At 34.7% G+C, this 20,285-nt stretch overlaps 2 pseudogenes; both read right to left on the bottom strand.

Moving 5' to 3' along the window:
• Positions 1-3,600: 3,600 nt before the first annotated feature.
• On the bottom strand, positions 3,601-4,542 carry LOC125359933 (annotated as a pseudogene).
• A 7,251-nt stretch (positions 4,543-11,793) lies between these two features.
• On the bottom strand, positions 11,794-17,326 carry LOC125359849 (annotated as a pseudogene).
• Between the last annotated feature and the right edge of the window lie 2,959 nt (positions 17,327-20,285).

Below are 20,285 nucleotides of genomic sequence, written 5' to 3' on the forward strand. Positions count from 1 at the left end.
TAACAAATAGACTGCATGTAGAGCTAAATGCTTTTCAATAAATGTGAGTGAAAATGAACGTGTGTGTGTGTGTGTGTGTGTGTGTGTGTGTGTGTGTGTGCATGCACTGTAATGACTGGATGTTTCTTTGTGACAGAATGGATTTCAAACCATCTTTCACAATATGCATTATGATGACTAAACCTAGATCAAGTAAATAAATTCAAATGTTAAAATTGTAAAGCTATAAGGGGAAAATATAGGCAAAAGAAATCTTTGTTGCTTTGGATTGAGAAATATGTTCCTTAATATAATATCAAAAATAAAACTGTAAAGTATAAAGTAAACTTCTCCAAAATAAAAAATCACAACAAAATGATATTTGTTGGTTAACACATATGACAACTCATTTCAAAGGTACAACATATATAAACTATATATCTTAACATAAAATCTTGTAAAATTATACTTCAATAATAAGACACATAATCCAATTTCTATTTTTTAGTTTGATATTTTATTTTCTAGTTACTTTATTGTTATTAAAAAGATGATGTACAGAGGCATTACAGTTACTAGACTGATGTAATTGATATATTTCCTTTCATACAGTGTCTTCCCTTCCCTCACTCTCCCAGTGCTTCCCTCCCATATCCACCCATGAGTTGTATATTCACTTTCATCCATGTCCAATGAGCTCCACTGGTGCCTTTTTTCACTCTTGTTCCTCAAGTTCTGTGCCTTTTCCCCTCCCAAAGATATACACCATACATAAAGGAGACAGAACCATTAAAACTAAAAATAAAGGAGAATGAGAGATCTGTCATTTCCATATCTTGAAGGTCACTTCAATATATATATATATATATATATATATATATATTCTTTATTTTTTATTTTTTTTCTTATTTATTTTCAAAGTGATGTACAGAGAGGTTACAGTTTCATACATTAGGCCTTGGGTACATTTATTGTATTGTTACCTCCTCCCTCATTTACCCCTCCCCCCTGCCCTTCTCCTCTCCCCCCATGAGTTGTTCAGTTGGTTTACACCAAATAGCCTTACAAGTATTGTGTTTGGACTCATTTGTTTTTTTATCCTTTGTCTCTTGATTTTGATATGCCCTTTCACTTCCCTAGTTCTAATACCTGTATATACAGTTTCCAGTGTACTCAGATAAGATATAGTGATAGTGCGGGTACAACCACAGGAAGGGGATACAAGAGGATCATCAACAATAGAAGCTACGGTTTCACATCACGTGTTGATCACTCGTTTCCATAACATGGAGTTCATTTCACCTAGCATCATCTTACGCATTCATAGGGGCATAGCTATTAGGTTCTTGTGTTCCTCTGCTGTGACTAGCCTAAACCTGTGCTAATTATTCCCTATGAGGGAGACCATAGAGTCCATGTTTCTTTGGGTCTGGCTCACTTCACTTAGTATAATTTTTTCCAAGTCCTTCCATTTCCTTATGAATGGGGCAATGTCATTCTTTCTGACAGAGGCATAAAATTCCATTGTATACATGTACCACATTTTCCTGATCCATTCATTACTGAGGGGCATCTGGGTTGGTTCCATATTTTAGCTATGACAAATTGTGCTGCAATGAACATTGTTGTGCTGGTGGCTTTAGTGTGATTATGTTTGTGGTCTTTTGGATAGATACCCAAAAGTGGGGCTGCTGGGTCATAGGGGAGTTCTGTATTTAGCCTTCTGAGGAATCTCCATACTACTTGCCAGAGTGGCTGAACTAGTTTACATTCCCACCAACAAGGAAGTAGGGTTCCCTTTTGGCCACATTCCCTCCAACATTTATTATTGTTTTCTTGATATATGACATTCTTACTGGGGTGAGATGGAATCTCAATGTTGTTTTGATTTGCATTTCTTTCATGGCCAGTGATGTAGGGCACTTTTTCATATGTCTCTTGGCCATTCTCATATTATTTCTTAGAGATATAAAGATAACATAGGCATTGCTTCTCTATGTTTCTCTCCTAATAGTATTCTCCTTTGATCTCACTGGGTGTTTGTCTAGAATCCTGCCTGTTCTCTCTGATACGCAGAAATTAGATCTAAAGTACACTGAGATATATATGATAAATTATAATCCAACTTCTAAATGAGTAAATCAACCAAGTTCACATTTCCCAGAAACATAGCTTTAAAGAACCAAGAAATATGTGACAAGATGCTTAATAACTTAGCTATCAGGAAATGGAAAAGGGATACAACAAGATCCCATCACACATTTGAGTAACATTGTTTTTTTTTTGTTTTTGTTTTTGTTTTTGCCAGTCCTGGGACTCAGGGCCTGATCACTGTCCCTGGCTTCTCTGCTTCTCTTTGCTCAAAGCTAGCACTCTGCCACTTGAGCCATAGCACCACTTCTGGCTGTTTTCTATATATGTGGTGCTGGAGAATCGAACCCAGGACTTCATGTATATGAGTCAAGCACTCTTGCCACTAGGCCATATTCACAGCCCTGAGTAACATTGTTCTAAATAGAGATAATAAGAATATTTGAGACTGGACACTCTTGATTGAGTATAAAGTACAATTTTTCAAGTGGACAACAGATAGAAATAAATAGAAAATAATTCTGATACATCAAATTCTCTGACAATCCTTCAGATTGTTTGGCATAAAGTCTTCTTACAATTTATCTATTCTCTTTTAAATATATTCCAAAATAAAATAGATCACATTTTATAAGTATTTAGACACATATATTTATAATATGACATCATAACAGAATGATACAATTTAATATACATCAACCCATGAATCGATTAGCAAAATGTATTTACTCTCCATACTAGAATCTATTGCTAATACATTTAATGTTGGTGGATTTGAACACAATCTAATAAATACAAACAATTATCTATCAGTTAATCAGAAATTTTATATAAATTGAATGGATTATACAAGAAAATCTAAAATGCATACCAATGGAAATTAAATGATTTTATTAATATTTCACACTACTAGGTAAAAAAAATCCATGCCTACATATAAAATAATAAGAAGAATTTAATCCTACTATATTCTGGCTGAAAATATTTATTCTAGAACATTATGCTAAAGCATTAATAAAATGCTTCTCTTTTCTCAATCTGATAGTTGTATTCATTATTGTCTATCAAAATTACTTTCATAATAATCCATAAAAATGAGAACTTATATTTTTATAAAAAGTTGGTTTTCATTTGAGTAAAATAACAAGTCCAGTATATAGTCAACTAAATATGAACAATTCTCCCTTCCTTAAGATTAAATGTTATACATATTCAAACAACATAGATTTAATGTCTGCAATTAATGAGGTACTATTTGTGGTCAGGTGTCTTTCATTTGTAAAGTAATATAAAATAGAGAATTCATACAGTTATGTGTTTTCTACTTCCATGAACATTTACACAGTGTAATACACTTAAATAGTTGCAGAAGAAACCTCATATAAGTGCAAATAGTAACTCAAATGATTTTTCCCTTTAATAATTTCATGTGGTTGCTAGGCATTTAAGGATAAGAAAATATTGCATTGATTCTGTATGCACATTTTTATATGGTGCTTAAAAAAATAAGCCTAATGATAACCGGGCTACTTACTCTCCAGAATTACCTTTCCCTAATATCTTCATGAAAGCTCTAGTCACTTCTCTGTTGAGGAGGCTGTAGATTAGGGGATTCAGCACTGGAGTGAGGATCGTGCAGAAGGCAGACACCATCTTGTCCTGGGTGAGGAAATGGCCAGAGGCCGGCCACATATATATGAACATGGTTGCTCCATAGTACATTCCCACCACCATGAGGTGGGAGGAACAGGTGGCAAAAGCTTTGGAGCAATCCTCCCCAGATCCCATGTGGATGACAGTCACAATGACACGCACATAAGAAGCAATGATGACAGTTACAGGGAAGAGAAGCATAATCGCGTAGCAAATAAATATCATCTTTTCAAATGTCAACGTTTGGTGCAGGAGAGAGGGAGAAGTGAAAGAACATCACAGAAAAAGTGAGGTATTTCCCGGGCAACACAGTATGAGAAAGACAATGTGGCTGCAATTTCAATTATACCATCAAGGGAGCCAAGAATACAGGAAGCAGCTGCCATGAGAGCACAGATTTTCTGGCTCATAAGAATGGGGTACTTTAATGGGTGGCAAATGGCCACATAATGATCATCGGCCATTGAGGCCAAGAGGAATCACTTGGCCCCAAGTAGAGTCATGTAGAAGAATATCTGTGTGCCACAACCTGCCATAGAGATGGACTTTTATTTCCAGAAAAGTAGTTGATGGCATTTTGGGCACAGTGGTACATATGAGCATGAGATCCATGAGGGAGAGTTGACTGAGGAAGAAGTACATGGGAGTATGGAGCTGCTTGTCTAGGTAGATAAGGACAATCATAGTTGAGTTCCCCAGGAGAGCCAATGTGAAGATGCCCAAGATCAAAGAGAAGATCATGGTGTGAATGGGGCTGTGACTGAAAATTCCTAGCAGGATGAAGTCAGAGTTGAAAGTCCAGTTGCCCCATGCCATGATGAGTATGTTCACTGCAGATATGTGCAATGATTGAGACATTACTAAGTTGGAGTCACCCAATATCCATGATTTCCCGCCTTATTGAGTTATGAATGCAGTGAGGAAATACTTTCCCCTGGACCTCATTTTTTTTTGTTAATGAGGCATAGTAATGCTTACTTTAAACTTGATGGGGCATTTAAATGCAAATTAACAGTAGTACTGATTTCTAAGTAAGAGCCTATAAGTTTTCTTAAAAGTCATGTAATCTAGATGAAGTAAGAAGTCAGTCAAATGTGTAATATAGAGCATAGCTCATCCTTTGACAAATATACTGACTGAAGCAATTCTTAGTTTAGGGAATGCCATGGAACTTAACATATCAAATTGTGGTGATGGAAAATGTCTGTCTATAAAAATTTGGAGGAAAACCTGCACTAAAATTAGAGTTGGTTAGAAAAATAAATTGACAAATAGATATTGCCAGAGAAAAGGTAAATGGTATTTCAATATCATATGTATGTTGATTAATATTTGATGAGTATAATGTCAAGTCACTGTGAAAACAGGTCCTAACCTATATATTATTCTATGCATCCATCATAAAAACCTTAGTATATACATAAATAGTCTACTGGAGGCCTTTTTACTGAATAAATATGGTTAAAAGGGAATGTAAAACATGATTCAAACTTTGTTTATAAATTAGCTTACCTGTGTAAAATAAGACAATTTTCAATTTTTTCAGGCTTGTATATTACTCTCTGTAAATTTGGACATTAATAATGTCTACTTATGAAGTAGACTTATTCTACTTATGAAGACTAAATAAAATCAAATATAAATATTTAAATGATATCTGGTATATATTTGCTTATTATTAATTAAATTCATTTGGAAGATGTATAGGCTTTTTCTGATTCGTCTCTAGATTCATATAGTCTATGGGACATGAATGTTTTAATTTCTTTTCAATGAATATTAGAGCAAGTAAATGGTAAAGTTGAAATATTGTATTTACAAGAGCCTAGATTTGATCCCCAGTGACCACACAAAGGTAAAATATTTTTTTTAATGTGACCTCTATTTTACTCTATTTTGCCTCTTTATTTCCTCTTCTTCCATAAAATGAGATATTACCTTCTTTTATAGCTCCCTTAATACTATAAAAGAAAAATATATTACTTGTTTTGCTTTTATTTTACCTTTGGTTCTTCTAAACTATTTGCACAGTAGTTAATACTTCTGTCCATATAACAACATTTCATTATAACTAAGAAGTTTACCACATCCTAAATTGCCAAGCAGTTCAAAATGCTCTGAGGATATTTCTGCATTATAAGACTTATCAATAAGTTCTACTCCTATATCGTGTATATGTGTTTGTGTGTGTGATCTATGCATCTGAAACTATTTTATTTTATTATTTCACTCTAAAGAACTGCTAGTCACCTTTTTATGTTTATTTACTTTAGTACAATATACTTATTTTTATTTGACATACAATAATATCTATTTATGTGACAACAAGTAAAGTTTGGATTTTCTTATATGCATGGTAACATTCCAGTCAAAGTAAGTTTGTCTCTCTCCTCAACATTTAAGATATCTTCCAAAGAATATCCAAAATAATTTCTTCTAGAATATTTGAATGTAGAATTCATTAGGATTATCTATTTGTAACAGTATGACTGGAAGGGGGAATAGATCATTTTGTTAAGTGAAATAAAACAAGCACAGAAAGACAAGCACCATTACATGACTCATATATAGAGTCAAAGACAATTAATTGGTCTTCTTGATTGAAAGAGCAGAATGGTCATTTCCAGAGGCCAGGGAAAGTGAAGGAAAGGGAAGTTTGGTCTACAGGTACTAGTTATAGTGAGATATGGGTAGAATTTCTATGGCCGTTTTGCACTGCAAAATGACAATACATAACATTATATTTAAACATGAATATATATTTATGTTGTTCATGGCTGAGCTTAATTGAAGCCAGAATGCCTTGATTATTGGAATTTCTTCCTCTCCTTAGTCTTACCTGCAATATGTCTTCAACAAATCAGGCTGCTCACAAGGCAACTGAAAGATTTTAAAAGGTGCTACTGAGTAGCACTTGGCTATGTCACCTATGAAACAATGTTGCAATGTCTCTAGGGAACTAAGTAGTCTTCAATTATAGTGTTGTAGGTTATCATGTAATTTTTCTCCTTGGGCTTGACACATACTTTTAGTTTGAAAACATTTCATGTTATTTAACATAAATAAGAAAGTTATTTTCATTTTTTGACAAGTTAAAAACCTGCTAATATTTGTTTCTTCTATCTTCTGGTCATTTATATATTAATGTCTCCATTTGTACTTTCCTTATTTTAAGTCTCATTGTTTATCTATTTATTGTGGTATTGGAGTTTGAACCCAAGCTCTAGCACAAGCTAAGCAGGTGTTCTCCAACTTGATCTCCATCTCTACTTCCATGTGATTTTATTTTGCTTTTCAGATAAAGCATCACTAATTTTTCATGGACTGACCTTGAACCTCATGTCTGAAGTGCATTCCGAGACACTGAATTTACAAGTGTATGTGGCCACACTCTGTTGTACATTTCAAAATCTCTATTAACTGTATAAATTAAGGGATAAAGAAGCAATAGTGTTTCTCGTTTTTGTTTTTGTTTGTGTGTGTGCGTGTGCATGCGTGTGTGTGCGTGTGTGTGTGTATGTGTGTGTGTGTGTGTGTGTGCCAGTCTGGGGCTTGAACTCAGGATCTGGGTACTATCCCCGAGCTTCATTTGCTCAAGGCTAGCACTCGACCACTTGAGCCATAGTGACACTTCTGATTTCTTCTGTTTATATGGTACTGAGAAATCAAACCCTGGGCTTTATGTCTGCCTGGCAAGCACTCTACCACTAAGCCATATTTCCAGCCCTGTGTTTCTCATATTTAATTAAAATAACATCCTCACTTGCTATGCATTATTATCCTCATGTAGAACTTTATTAAAGTTTACTAATTACTTTCACACTGGACAATCAAGGGTGCTAGTCTGATACCATGAGGCTTAATTTCCCACACAAGAATTTCTGAATACTTGTAAATTTTTCTATATCTGAAAACTTAGTATTTGTAGCTATTTACTGTATTATTTCTTATTTGTATGTTCTCCTGGTATTTTTTTCTGTTTGTATTTTACTACTAGTTTTAATGTAATTGTTTTCATATATCATTATAGAACACATAGAGGAAAAAGAGCAAACTATTTTAATTTCTTTCTCAAGTCACACAGCACAACACATCTGACATCAGGACATTATTCTTCCATATGTTGCTTGTATATTCATGGAAGTAGGAATTTAAGGTTTGTATGTATTACCTGATGATTCTTTTCTGTTCACCAAATAGTTGTGCTTTCTCACATAATGAAATTTTGTCTTTCCCAAACACTGTGTGTGTATATGCCATAAGCTATGTTTCCAGCCAATGATTTCTAACAAAATTAGATTAGAAAATGCATAGAAAGTAAGAGAATTATAGATAGAATACAGACAAATTCGGTATGCCCAACAGAGCATGCAATGTCAGAAATTATATTCGATATTGCTTCAAATCTGCACATAAATACAATGTTTTTTGGAAGTACTAGTTTTTGATATTTTAATTATGCTGATAGTAGTATATTTGCTTGAGTCTTTCATGATATGAAGATGAATACATTGTTCTCATGCACAACCTATGTAAATATAGATAGAAAAAGAGTGGAGAGAAAGAAAGATCTTCATTGAACTCCCAACTGCTTCTAAGTCTGGCTTCTCAAAAACCAGCCACCATGTGATAATCTGAAGATGTCTGCTAGATCTTTTAAATGAGCTCTTTCTTGGTTTGAATCAGTTGACAAACATTAGAGATTAAAAAGTTATAATTAAATTAAAGCTACTAGGTCTTGGTATGTTTAACATGTAACAAAGCACAATATGCAGCAATTAGAAATCAATTCTATGATTTTGGAGCCTATATATAACTCCGATAATTTTAGCTTATGTATAGTTATTTAACTTATTTATAAATCTGGTTTAATTTTTTTCTTTTGTTTCTTTTTTATTTTTTTGCCAGTTCTGTGGCTTGGACTTGGCCTGAGCACTGTCCCTGTCTTCCTTTTTGCTCAAAGCTAGCAGTCTACCACTTGAGCCACAGCGTCACCTCCAGCTTTCTCTGTTTATGTGGTGCTGAGGAATCGAATCCAGGGCTTCATGCATGCAAGGCAAGCTCTCTACCACTAAGCCATATTCTCACCCCCTTTGATTTTTCTTATTTGCACGTATTTATTGGCATTTGAAGTAGTTTGCATGATAGTGCCCCTTTCGAAACTCATGTGTAAACTTAATCCCCAGTACAACAGCATTAAAATTCATTAATATAGCAATCATTTGGATTGTCTAATCTCATTGATTAGAGTTCAGGGCTGATGAAACCATGCTGCATTTTCTTGCTTTGCTGAGTTCTCTACAATATGTAGCCAAAATACCTCTCTGTTTTGAAGACTGGGACCATAGTAACCCTTTGAAAGTGGGCAACTATTCCTTACCTGAAACTATACATGTTTTGGCTTTGCATTTCCAGCAATCAGAATCATGAGAAATATAGTTCTTTTTAATTTCAAATAGTACGTTATAAACTAACAATGATAAAACACTTGTTTCTGTATCTTGTGGTTCATTTCGCTTCACATCACCTTATATGATCACATGTACATAGTCATTGAGCTATTGTGATCCTCTGCTAGGACTGTCCTAGACATATATTAAGAAATACATTTCTATTTCATAGAAATTACTCAAGTCTCAGGCATTTGGCTCTAAAAGCACAAGCAAACTAAAATTGTCAATTTTTGGTCAAAGGAGAACAAAAGCAATATTTAAAATATTTTGTGCAGCTTATCTATTTGCTTGTTTGTTGTTCAACGTTTTGGTACTGATATATTTAGACCAAGGACTTAGCATAAGCTAAACAAGTGTTCTACTACCTGATGCATGCATTGAGTCATTTTGTTAATTTGCATATTGCTTTAGAGATAGGATCTTGTTAATTTTACTGGGGCAGGGCTTGAACTCAAGATTCTCTTGTTTCTACCTTTCCAAGAATCTGATTTTATAGGCATGGGACTCCCTACTGGCTTATTTTGTAGTTTAGATATCAAAGGTAATTAGCCTTATGAATTTACTTAGAAACTACAGCCTCTGGTTGGAAACCATTACTTCTTCTTATTTAGTTAAAGTTTTTTGAATGCCCATTCTATTTATTTATGCATGTCTGTAAAATATCATTTATTTTGAATTCCTCTTTCAGTAGAATGTTATGATATTTAATTTTAGTATCATGTATAAACATTTCATACATTTAAAATATGCAATTAGTTTCAATAACTAAATTATCCTATTTGCATTTAACACATTTAATAATAATACTGGTATTCTATTCACCTAAACATATAGTTGTACTTACCAAACACAAACTTTGAGTTTTTATTATTTGTATCTTAAGACATTCTTTTTTAGATTTTTCAGATTTTCTGAAACCTTTTAGTTTGTATATTTTCACTAATTCTATGTATTATGTTAAGACTATATAATAAATTTCAAAAGCTACAAAGGTATAATGTTTCTTCACATACATTTATGGGAAAATATGGAACTTCAGGAAATTCTAGGTTATTGTATTTAGAAATGGATCACGCTTCATATAACTATGGGATTAGAAGCAAGGATTGTGATGTTTAATATGAGAAAATCCTGACTGATGGCTCTTATTCACATTTGTCTCCCATGTGTAATGCTGATGCGCATTGTAAGAAGATTTGACTTTTAAATAAGCTTGACTGTTCTTTTATAAAAATAATCCGTCAGATTAAAAAAATGACTAAGGCGATTTATTGGTTGACTAACAAAACATAATATGCTACTGACAGTGTATTTAGTAGCATCAACATTGGAGCATTAAAATCGCCAAGTATTTGTCATGTGTTAATTGTTAATATAAAGGTATAGAGCATATAGCTGCACTTAGTCTTACTGAAAACAGCTTTACTCATAGTAATACCTTGAACTTTGACATAACTATAGCGGAAACATGTGTATGAACAAATAAGCAGCTACGTTGTTTTTCAACTTCCAGTCTTATTCTTTTTGGTAATAAATGTTGTAAATTCCAGTTATATTTTCTGATATGAATTACAATGAATGAATTCATAAATTTAACTTTTTTGCAAAGACCATATATAATAACCAGGCACTTTACTCTCTATATTTGCCTTCCTAATACCTTCATGAAAGCCCTAGCTACTTCCTGGTTTCAGAAGTTTTAGAGCAGAACATTTAGCCTAAGAGGGAGAAAAATGTAGAATACAGACACCATTTTTTTCCCTGGGAAAAGGAAACAAGTAAAAGGCTACATGCTCTACAATATGTTCTCATCAAGTACAATGATGGCAAAAGTTTGCTTTGATCCTCTCCCTGTCCCATAAGCTTGGCAGCCAAATTAACACATGCATAAGAAGCAAAAGTGATTCTCACAGGGAGTAGAAACATAATTGTTAGTAGATAAAGCTCATCCTTCTAAAAGTAAAGTTGTCGAAAATAATTACAACAATGATATAACACTTGTTTCCATCAACATGCCATGTGAAACCGTACCTTCTTTTCCTCTTGTAGTTCCTTCCTGTGGTTTTACCCCCACTACCATTGTATCTCATCTTAGTACCCTGGATACCGTATATACATGTATTAGAACTAGGGAAGGGAAAGGCAATATCAAAATTGAGAAACAAAGGATAAAAAGACAAATGATTCCAAAAGTAATACTTACAAAACCATTTGGTGCAAACCAACTGTACAACTCATGGGGGGTGGGGAGAAAGAGACGGGGGGGTGGGTGGTATGAGAAAGGAGGTAACAAATTGAATAAGAAATGTATTCACTGCCTTACATATGAAACTGTAACCCCTCTGTACTTCACTTTGACAATAAAGGGTGGGGGGGAAGTAAAGGTGTCAGTGCATGAGTGGGAGCAAGATCTGAAGGTAACTAATATACTTATTAGTGCCTGCAACTTCCATTGTATCACTGAGAGAACCAACTGTCCAAAAAGTAGCTGCTATGAGAGCACAGGTTATCTGTTTCATAAAATGTCTATTGAAGCTAACAGGAAACATTCAACACCAAGAATTGACATTTAGAAGACTATCTGTGTGGCACAACTCTCAGAGAGATGGAATTGCTCTCAGGAAAGTACTTGGAGGTCATTTTCAGCATGGTAGTGTGTGAGATCCATGAAAGAGAAGAGTTGGCCCAGGGGGAAGTGAATTGAGGTATGGAGCTGTGTATATGGGTAGATGAGGAGAAGCCTGGCTGTATTTTTCCACTGTGAAAACACACAAGACCATGAAGAAGAGAAGCATATGAGTGGGGCTGGGACTGGAGATTACTCAAAAGATGAGGTCAGAGTTGAAGGTTCTAATGTTCAATGCCACTGTGAATTTATTTACTTTTGATAAAATTAAACTTAAAAGATGTTATAAGATTTTGCTATGGAAATATCAGTCTTCTCTCTTAGGCTCACACAATTGAACATTGGATATGAGTGAGAAAAAATGTTTAAGTTGAATTGTTTTTGTTATTCAACTTTAGTTACAAATAATTTTTAATGTGAAGTACAGACTTCATTGAAAGGTTTTGTTGAAAGAACACAAAGTTTTCTTAAGAAGTATAAAGTCCAGTTGGAACTACTAATAACTCAAATGTCAAGGGTAGCTTCTTGTTTCACAATCATGCTAAAAGCCTTATGACTCATAAATTCTGGAAAGTCAATGACATTTTCCAATAATTACTTCCATTGAATTGCCTTATATTCAATCTACATAGTATATACAATTATTTCTACCAAAGTATAGAGGTAGACATTTATATTGAAAATAAGGTAATAGAACTATGCCCAGAAAGCCAGATACCAGTGCCTTACACATATAATCCTATCACTCTATAAGGGCATAGATCTGAGAATAGAGGTTCAAAGTCAGCCCTGGCCAGAAAGTCCATGAAATTCTTAGCTCCAATTAACCACTAAAATTAAACAAAAGTGGAGCTGTGGCTCAAATGGTAGAGTGCTATCCTGAGCACAAATGCTCAGGGACAGTGAAATGAATTTCATATGAAGGAAGCAAGCAAAGCTTATCTAATTCTTACCTTCATTTGAGTGACTGTCACCTTCTCTTTGAAAGGTTTATACACTATAAATACCATGGGCAGTGAGAATGTAAAAAATGAGAGCTTGAAAGACAAAAAAAATTATAAATAAATGAGTAAATTTGTAAGGTAATAAATAATGGGAGCAATCTGTATTCCCCACTGATACTCCAGACAAATTTCCATACTTCTCAACTCATATAATTCATCTATTAAGTAAAGGAACATTATCATCAACAATGTGAAGCTACTCTACTGATGAAAATGTAATGTACTGAACTAACTTCGTTCAATTCTTACCACAATGTGGTGGTTCCATTTTAAGGCTTAAAATCATTGCTACAGTAGGCACATATGAAAATTACCATATTTATTACATGAATGGAACACATTCAGGATCTGATATTTCAATTAGGAGATTCTGATCAATCATAGTGTTTAATGGTTTTGGTTTTCTCTCTTTCTTGCACTTTCTAGGAGACTGGCTATACCTTTATCTTGACTGGAGATGTGGGCATGTAACTTAGTAGCACAATAAAAATGACTAGCAGAAGCAGACAGAACAAGTGTACTTTTTACTGTGTTCTCTTTCCCTACATAACCAATCTGTATGTTGTTTCATACCTGAGTATGAAATACATTTCATACTCAATTTTATAGCAGGTTTAACTCTATTACATGTCCTTTTGGCTTTTATTCACTTTTTTTTTTGTAGTCTTTGGGCTTGAACTCTGACCCTGGGCACTGTCCTTGAGTGTTTTTGCTTAAGGCTAGCACTTTACCACTTGAGCCACAATGCCACTTCTGGCTATTTCAGAGTAGTTCAGTGAAGATGAGTCTCATGGTCTTTCCTACCTAGGCTGTCTTCGAACTGAGCTCCTCAGATCTCAGCCTCATGAGAAGCAAAAATTTCAAGTATGAGACTCCTGTAAGCGAAGGCTTGCCTTACATTTGAATTTTATGGATGTTCTTTATCATTTTTCACTTTCCTTGATAACTATATGTGTGTATGTGTAATGTCACATATGTATATATTATATACACATATATCACTTTTCAATACATATTGTACATTGTTGTTAACTCTTATTTTCAAAAATTTATTCTTGAGTTGTTTTAAAAATATCCATAGAATTTTTCGTGTGGTTGTTTTTTTTATTTTTTTATTTTTTCTTTTTCTTTCTTTTTCTTGTAATGGTGTATTTTTTCACAGCAGATATAAAAATATAGTGAGAAGGAATGTGGAGTGCTGCCTATGTTTATAAACATAGTTATGAAGTACCTCACAGAGCTGATGAATTTGGCTTGGAGGTAACTTTTTTTTAAAAACTTTTTTCTTTATTGTCAAACTGTAGTTCAGAGGGGTTACAGATTCATATGTGAGGCAGTGAATATATTTTTTGTTCAACTTGTTACTTCCTCCCTCATTTTCCCCTCCTGCCCCATCCCCTTTTCTTTCTCCCCCCACCAAGAGTTGTGCAGTTGATTTACACCAAATGGTTTTATAAGTATTGCTTTTGGAATGGTTTGTCTTTTTGTTCTTTGTCTCTCAATTTTGATATTCCCTTTCCCTTCCCCAGTTCTAATACCCATATAAACAATATCCACGGTACTCAGATAAGCAAGTAACGTTTGTCCTACCTTTTCACTGGTTTTAGCTTCTCACTAGAAAGCATGCCTTATTTTGCAAAAATCTTTAAAACTATGTCTCAGTGTAATGCTTTCTATTCTTCAATCTCTGTCAAAGTTGTATACTCTGGAGAGCACTCCTTCACTCTAACTACATTTCTCAGATATTGTGAATTTTAAGCAAACCCTTGTATTCCACAACTAACATATTGGAATTACAATCACAGCATAAATTACTAGATATAAAAATAACCTGATATTGTTCACAGTTAAAGTACATTTTATTTCTGTCATTACTGACCATCACATTCAAGTCCTATGTGCTAGGCAAGTGCTCTATCACTGAGCTACACCCTGGCCATTGTAGTAAACTGTGCAGATAATTGACATTATTGATAAGCAAAGAAACATTATTTTAACTCCTGTAAGGCATAATAAATATATAGAATCAAAAATAACAAGTGGGTAGAGAAAATTTACATTCTTTTATTGACATGGACCATTCATAAAAAAATGGAATGGAAGCTAGACCCAAAGAAACATAGATTCCATAGTTTCCCTCATTGGTAATTATTAGTATATGTCCAGGATAGTCATAGTAGAGGATCACAATAGCTCAATAGCTATGTATATATGATCTTAGAAGATGATGCTAAGCAAAATGAATTCCAAGATATGGAAACAAGAGGTTTATCTTTGTTGCTGTGGTTTTTAATGTGTTATAGGAAGTGATTTCTTTTTTTCTTTAGTTTTCCCCCTTTGTTTTATCCCATTGTCACTGTATTTTATTGTGGTACCCAGTGTATCATATATACATTTACTAAATTAGGGAAGGGAAGGGGAACAACAAACTGGTGAGACAACAGATAAAATATGAACCAATGCAACAGCAATACTCAGCAAGACAATATGTTGGAAATGAACTATGCAACTTCAGGAGGCAGGAGGGAAATTGGGAGGAAAGTGAGGGAGGCGGTAACATATTTGAAAAGTAATGTACTCAATACCTTGTGTTTGTAACTGTAAACTTTCTGTACATCACATTGACAATAAAATTAAATTAAAAATAAAATTAATCAAATGAAACAAAAATTATATAAAAGTAAGTAAATATATCTGCAAATCACTTAAATAGAATTTTAAGCAAATCTTGACTCTTGACTCTTGACTCTTATGATTCATATCATAATATCAGTATTTTCCTGTTATGGTACTCAAAATCTCTTATTTTTATGCTTGATTGTGAACTCATAATTGACTTTAAATTTTTTTCATCACAATAAATTTGTTCTTTGAAAATTAGCTGAGACTGTTTAAATTGTAGTTTATAAGAAGTTTAAGAGTACATATATGTAGAAAAGGATCTAAAAATAAAATTTCTCTAAAGATAAAATTTATACCTTTTAGGATTGATTTTACTCATTGATGAGGATGTGATATATAAGGGAAGCTTTCTACCATTGACCTGTACCCCCCCGCCCCAGTGCACTAAGATTGGCATTTACGTGGCAGTCCTTATCACATGTCACTAGGTCTTTCTTCTTTGTAACACCAGTCATTTTGTTCAATGCATATTTAAATTATCCAAAAGTGTCAGAAAGGAAAATGTTGAATATATGATATGTATTGATTGTTTATTTATTAAATTAAATTTGTACAAACAATATGTCATAATCCCAAACAGTTATTTCAATATATTGCCAAAAAGATGAACATTATTAAGTAGCTTAGGACAACCCTTCTTAATTTTTATATTCTTGTTTTTTGTTTTTGTTTTTTTGTTTTTGCTGTTGTTGCCAGTCCTGGGGCATGGACTCAGGGCCTGAGCACTGTCCCTGGCTTCTTTTTGCTCAAGGCTAGCACTCTCTCACTTGAGCCACAGCACCACTTCCGGCCTTTTTCTATATATGTCGAGCTGAGGAATAGAACCCAGGGCTTCATGTATATGAGGCGAGGACTTTACCACTAGGACATATTCCCTGCCCCTCCCTTCTTAATTTTTAATACATTACTTATATAGAATATTCTTGCCATGATTTTCCTCATGACACATTTTATTTGTTCATTTCTAAGTCTGTAGATAATAGGATTGAAACGGGGAGGTATTACAGAATAAATCACTGAAAGGACCTCTTCCAAGGTGGTGGTTGAGATCACAGATGGCCTCAGATACGCATAAAAGCCTGAGCTGAGGAAGACTGACACTACAAGTATGTGAGGAATACAGGTTAAAAAGGCTTTTATCCTGTCTATTTCATTTGGAAACTTGAGCACAGTAGAAAAGATGTGAATATAAGACCCTATGATAAAAATGAAACAGGCACCACCAATTCCCAGACCAGAGATAACAATCATAATCTCATTTATTAATGTGTCAGAACAAGAGAGCATCAACAGTGATTGAATGTCACGGAAGAATTGATGGACCTCATCGGATCGGCAAAAGGGCAGTTAGAATGTTTTGGCCATGTGCACCCTTGCATAAACAAGTCCACTGGATAGAGAGGCCAGTGTCATCTGGGTGCATAAGGTTCATGATGACAGGGTAGTGGAGGGGCTGGAAGATGGCCACGTTGTGATCACGAGCCGTGGTGGTGAGAAAGAGAAGCTCCACATATATGAAAAATACTACTAAAAAGACTTGAGCTACACATACAGTCTTGGAAATGATGCTGCTGCCTACCAATGAATTAATGAATAGTTATGAACTATTACAGAAATGTAGCATACATCCAAGATAGATTGTTGATGAAGAAATGCATGGGTATGTGTAGGTCTTTGTCAAAGATGGTGACAATAACAGTGAAAATGTTTGCTACTAATGTGACCAAATAAATTAGAGAGAAGGAAATGGCATGCAAAATTTAGACATCAAGCACATCAGAAAATCCCATGAGGAGAAACCCCATTACTGGAGTGGAATTGGGCACATCTACTAACATATACCTCGGGATGGGGAGATAAATCCTGGATTGAGGAGGAGTCAGACTATGGGGAGAGAATTTATAACTATTGCATTATAGGTCTTTACCTAAGTCTGATCTATAATCATGGTGTGGATGTATTTTCCAGTGATTTCCATTAGGCTATGTGATATCTTTATTTAAGAAGAGCATATGCTCAGTCACTACTGTTGCTGCTGTTGCTTATGCAACTTTTTTGTTATTGTTCTTTTGCCAGTCCTGGGGCTTGAACTCTGGGCCTGAGCACTGTCCCTGGCTTCCTTTGCTCAAGGCTAACACTCTACCACTTGAGCCCCAGCACCATTTCTGGCTTTTACTGTATATGTGGTATTGAGGAATTGAACCCAGGGCTTCATGCATGTTAGGCAAGCGCTCTACCACTAGGCCACATTCCCAGCCCCATATGCAACTTTTTAAATGGATGTAGACAATTATTCATGTACATGTTATATTATGTGCATTGTCTAATACTGCAGAAATTTCAGTAGCACTAAGATATTAATGTTTATATATGCCAGATCAGGTGTAGAGTTTGGAAACTATTTCTATTCATTACTACAATATTATACTGCTAGAATTACACCTGAAATAGCACATTTTATATTTTCTCAAGGCTTTTTGAGAGCTTGTTTGGAGGTTCTAACAAGGGAGCACAGCTACTCGTATACCCTTGACCGAAGACCCCTCCTCCTCTATCGGGGATGGTCGTCCTCTTCCACCGAGCATGCTGCTTCGGAATGGACGCACATGGAGCAGTGAGGGAGGAAGGGGACACCTGCCTAGCCAGCCAGATCAACCGAATCAACCCTGGCGATCAATGGGGTGACAGATGTCCTAGCCAGATCTCCCTCACATCCTAAAGGTTTTTTGAGTTTATGTGAAATCTTGATGATTTACAGTGAGTACAAGAATGACTCTGTTTTCTAGTTATTAAGTTCAACTGCTAGTTTCTATCATGGTGTGTAATGGTTTATTTATTTATCTATTTATTTATTTATTGACTATTATGGATCAATCTCCTAGTCTGGTAATCACTGAGACCACACTCTATTACTGTATCCTAGTCACTTTTGACAAGTAAATTTTTACTGGATTCCACATGCTATTTTTTTTGATGAGTGTTGACTAACAGTTATAAACTCTAGATGTTAGTAGGCAAGATTTCATCTTTAGGAACCTCATGGCTTCAAGAATGTTCTTGTAATGCTTCTTGCATCCATAACTTTATGACAATGAGGTAGTAATAAATTGTTCCTTTCATATTTATGTGCTTGCAGTATTTGAATTTTACTATACAGAACTTCCTTTTTGTTTGGCACTAATATGTGTACAAAATATAGACAGAAGGTCTGGGACTTCCACATCCCAGATACCTGAAAGTGGTGGCATTCTTCACCCAAGATAAATAACCCTTAATCTGTGAGAAAATGAGAATAGTTTACTTTGTTAATGTCAATTTAAATAATACAGGTTAATTTATTAATTTTTCTCTAATTCATTATTTCAACAAGTAAATATCCAACACATCTATTGCAAGACATTTGTGTGTGCATGTGTATACTGGACATTACAGGTGTCATAACTGGTACTTTACCATTTGAGCAATGCCTCTTGTTTAAGTATTTTTCTGGTTGATTGGTGATGAGATTTGAAGCTTTGTCTGCCAGGGCTGGCCTCAAATCTTGATGCTAAATTTTCAGCCTTCTGAGTAGCTAGGATTATAGACATGAGCCATTGGCACCTAGCTCAAGATTTTTATAAGTAATAAATGGAAATCTATAGCTGTCATGAGATAAATATTCTATTATAAGAGATGGACAATTAGTGGTTCAATATTTGTGAAAAAATGGAAAATTATAGTAGGTTTTGGTGTTTTGTGATAAGAAAGTCATATGTGACTAGGGTAAGAAAGTCAGGCATGGTTAACTGAACAAGACTTGAAAACCAGAAAACGGCTGTGTAATTGGAAACATACCTTAGTTCTTTCTTCCCAAAGTAATGTTTTGTTTGTGCTTTTTTTGTGTAAAGAGAATCCCAGTGTGTAACTTTTGAATGGAGTTAATACCCTAAGCTAATGATCAATATTTCTATATACTACTTTGAGTGAGAGATGAAATTCTGAGTCTTAAGAAGAATAACAAATTTGAGCTTAGTACTGCTGGTCACCATCTACAATCCTAGGTACTCAGGCAGCTGAGATCCTTCTGATCTCATAAACATTTGTGAGACACCATCCCTAATTAACAAGCAAAATCCTGGGTGTTAGAGTAACAGCATGAACAAGAAAGCTGATCCACAATCTGAAATCCCTGATTTCAAGACTCAGTACTAGCACACAAATAAATAAATAACAAATGCATAGATAAATGAACTAAATTTTCAAAGTGGCCTTGGCCTATAAGAACTCAGATCATAAACATATATAAAAATAAATGTGGTGGAGTGATTCTCTGACCTGTGGTTACCTGAGCCTTGGCAAAGACCTGCTGACATCCTTGGAACGCCAAGGGCTCAAGGAGGAAAACCTTCTCTAAAGCACTTCTGCATCTAATGGAGAGCCAGACCATCTGGTCATGAGACATTCCTGATAAGAGAAGTCCTGGGAAGATTGCTTTGCAGCCACACGTGTAAGGTATATTATTGTTAAGATAGCGCAGCACAGACAGCAATTATATGATTAAAAATAGCCATGTTTTGATAAGTCTTTATCCTATGATGTATATTTTTCTGTTTGAACTTTACTTTTGAAGTTGTGAACTGATGTGTAAGGACCCTATTTCTAAAACAGTATATAAGTGCTGGCTTTCCTAAAATAAAACATGCATTAGTTCCTTTGCCTCTGCATCCCCCGTGTCCTGATTTTTGCTGCCTCAGTTCCCTCGTCCAGACCCCCTCTAGTGGGCCGCAACACATAAACGTGTATTTTTTAGATTTCCTT

This window comes from Perognathus longimembris, chromosome 11 (genome assembly GCF_023159225.1).
Source record: "Perognathus longimembris pacificus isolate PPM17 chromosome 11, ASM2315922v1, whole genome shotgun sequence".
Classification (NCBI taxonomy): domain Eukaryota; kingdom Metazoa; phylum Chordata; class Mammalia; order Rodentia; family Heteromyidae; genus Perognathus; species Perognathus longimembris.